This window comes from Uloborus diversus, chromosome 2 (assembly GCF_026930045.1).
Source record: "Uloborus diversus isolate 005 chromosome 2, Udiv.v.3.1, whole genome shotgun sequence".
Taxonomy (NCBI): domain Eukaryota; kingdom Metazoa; phylum Arthropoda; class Arachnida; order Araneae; family Uloboridae; genus Uloborus; species Uloborus diversus.
Window position 1 is genome coordinate 118,466,112 of NC_072732.1, and position 3,565 is coordinate 118,469,676.

A 3,565-nucleotide genomic window follows, 5' to 3' on the forward strand; every position below is an offset into this window, starting at 1 on the left:
TGAAAAAAACTGAAGGTCCTTACTCAATTATCTCCGTCCATGAAACGCAATTCAAGGAAGTGCAAGACCTTTTCAATGCAGTTATGTCACTCCTTTATCATCAGGGATATATATATATATATATATATATATATATATATATATAGCTAACACACAGGGGCGCCATTTTTTGGGTGGCAGAAAAATCTCAATTTGCCGAATGAAGCTTCTAGTTTTAACGAATGATAAAATACGAACAAGCACACAAAACTACATCTAATATGAAAATACACAACAGGCGAGAAAAAAAAAAAAAAAAAAAAAAACCGCAATTCTGCACGAAAATCTTCCAAATTGCCTATTTGTCCGGAGAAAATATGCCGATGGAGGTTTTTTTTGGCAGGTCGCATACCAACCTCGCCATGCGAACACTAACTCTTAAAAAAAAAATCTGATTAAAAATATTATTACTGACAAAAAAAATAATAATTCAAGTAAATTTGCTAAGTTGCGTGGTTTTTGAGTGGAAAACATTAATTAACAAATCTTACTCAAGAATTTATTTTGCTCTTTGAAATTAAAGTGTTGACGCTGGAAAAAAAATGATTAGAAATAAATAATTGAAAGAAAAGGGAAAAGAACTCCTAGGTGCTATGGAAATCAGCTTTTTTAACCGTTGGAATGACCAACGGTTTAGGGATAATTTAAAAGATCACCACACTTCAGAATTCTTATATAGTACATCGCTATTTCTTTCATAAAAAAATGAATCAAATGGTTTCAAAACTTTTCCCAGAGGTTAACGTTAAGCAATTTTTTTTGTGCGTGCATGGGAACATAATTATTACTATACATATTGCTCCCCGGCAAAGAAAATGATGCAAATCAAAACTTTGGAAAAACTTACTAACTATTGATTTAAAGTCTAAACTTAACGTGTTTTTTTTCTTTTTCTTTTTTGCCACAAAATTGCAAAGTTAGCTTACATAACTGGTGCGAGGTGATGTAAACACTAAATGATTATTAGTGACAAATTATTAAAATTTCTTAATTTAGAAGTAAAATCATCAAACGTTAAGTATGCATTATTAATTGTAAACAACAAAAACTAACCAGTAAAACATCACATCATACTATTTTTGATTGCGTGAAACCTTGATTTTATCGAAAACCTTTTTTAGGTTGTTACTTCCCTTGTTGGTATGCGATAAGTTAAAAAAATTATGATTATAACACCCATATGCAATTTTATGATTTATCTGCTATTAGCTTGACTCTTATCTTTTAGAATTAGTCCATAACCACAAAGTCATTGGTGATGAGAATGGCCACACGTAAGAGAGATCTCTATTTCAACCGCTTTATTTAACAACTGCTGTACATGACTCAGTTCTTCAGTAATTTCGCAGTACAGTTATCTTCAGCTGAACACCTTTTCAACAAGAAATATTTCCGACTTGATGACCCAATTTATTTACTTCAATAATAATTCTCAATTCTTCAATTCACTAAATTGTTCTAATTATGGTTATTACGATGTTTTTTTCTCATGATAGAACTTGATTACATAATAAGTTCATCTTCTATCATTGTGGCAAACAAAAATCGAGCCTTTTCTTTTTTTTCCTTTAATTAGAACTTAATGCTCGAGTGAAAAATTTGCCTCGGGTGTGCTGCAAACTCCAAGTAACTACATATATATTGGAAAAAAATTATATTCTTGATATTTGGACTCATTCATAGGGGTGAATAAATTTTTGTATCACATCAATTTACATTTTTTTTTCTTGAAGCTCCTTTAATTATGTCCCGATTCTCGCAATTAGTTTTGTTATGACTGACTAATTCATTAAAGAAATTTTATTTTGAAAACGTTTTGCAAATTCATGCTCCAATTATTATTTTATTTTCAAACTCTTATGTTATTTTATTGTTAAAACGTTTCAAACCATCTAATTGGCGACAGTCTTTAAAAAGTCAACAAAATATCATGCACACTAAAATCAAATATTTGGAAAAAGAACATTGTAATTTACCAAATTTAGTCATTTATACTTTTTCTGTTACAATTATCTAAATAATATTTTCATACGTTCACGATTTTTGGTTTTCAAGGTATTTCTAGCAACTAAGTAACAGAAGTTTAAAAAAAAAAGCGTCAAGTATTTATAGCTGATTTAATGTCCAAGGGATTTCTTTTATTGAAAAAAACATTTCAAAAAAGCTACAAATCAGTTCTACATAGCTCTATTCAAATAAGTACAAAGTTGATACTCCATTCACATTTTCATCAAACGAATTGGTGAGCTACAGCAAAAATTATTTATTAGGCAATTTTTGTTTTATCCTAATATTTTTTAAAATTGTTCTCTATTTATCCTGAAAAGTTTTTAAAACGAACAAATCATTTTACTGTTTTGACTTACCATAACTAAATAGTAAAATTAGTAGTATAGTTCCTTTCAGGCGAAAAACAAATATCACTACTCAATGTATTTTTAGTATTAAAACACTTTTTTTAAAAACTTTTTACCATTTTTTTTGGAGCAATCACGATTGCTTATTGTTCTTACTTGACAGTTTTGAATTCCTATGATTTTATTTTCCCCTCGCCTCCCTCTGCAGCACCACCGTCGGCCGGCCGTCTCACGATGCTACTCCTCTAGCGAAAACCGTCTCCAGGTTGCGTCACTTGCCTACACTTACACACACACATACACCTACACACACTCATACAACTACACACACAAACACATACACACAATTACCCACACACACACATGCCTACACACATACACATACTCCCACACACAATGAAACATACCCCCCCCCCCCCCACAAACACAAACACACAAGCCTACACACACACACACACACACTCGTGATTGCGAAAAACATAATTTGAATTCAAGATGTCAAAGTCGATTTTTTTTTTTTTTTTTTGTATTATACTCAATCCATTTGCGCACATGAGACACTTTTACGCATATTTTTGCCCATTTTCATATTAAGTGTTTTTAATGATAAATGAACTGAAGAAAACAAACATACAACACAGCCAAATGATGTTGAACATAAATGTAAAGTTTAAATATTTTTCTCCTTGTTTTTTATGAGTGGGGGAAGGAAGTAGGGGAATGTGGGGCAAAATGAAATAGCGGGGCAAAGTGAAAAGGTGAAATATTTACTCTGCGTTTAGCGCCATCTATCTGGTAATATTTTAACAATGTAGTTGCACTTGTAGTGTATTCCAGTCAGGAAAAAAATATCACCGAACATTAAAGTTTTAGAAAATACAGCCAACTTAAAAAAATTGATACTCTTATTGTAATATTTGTTGTAAGTCAAAAATTATTTTTGATATTTTCTTTACTAATAATGAAACTGAAAGCCTGAATGCCGGGATGTCTGTTACGCGCATTGCGCCTAGACCGTTTCACCGATTTTCATGAAATTTGGCACAGAATTAGTTCGTAGCATAGGGGTGATAACCTCGAAGCGATTTTTCAAAAATCCGATTTTGTTCTTTTTCTATTCCAATTTTAAGAATATTTTACCGAGCAAATTATAACAACGTGGACGAATA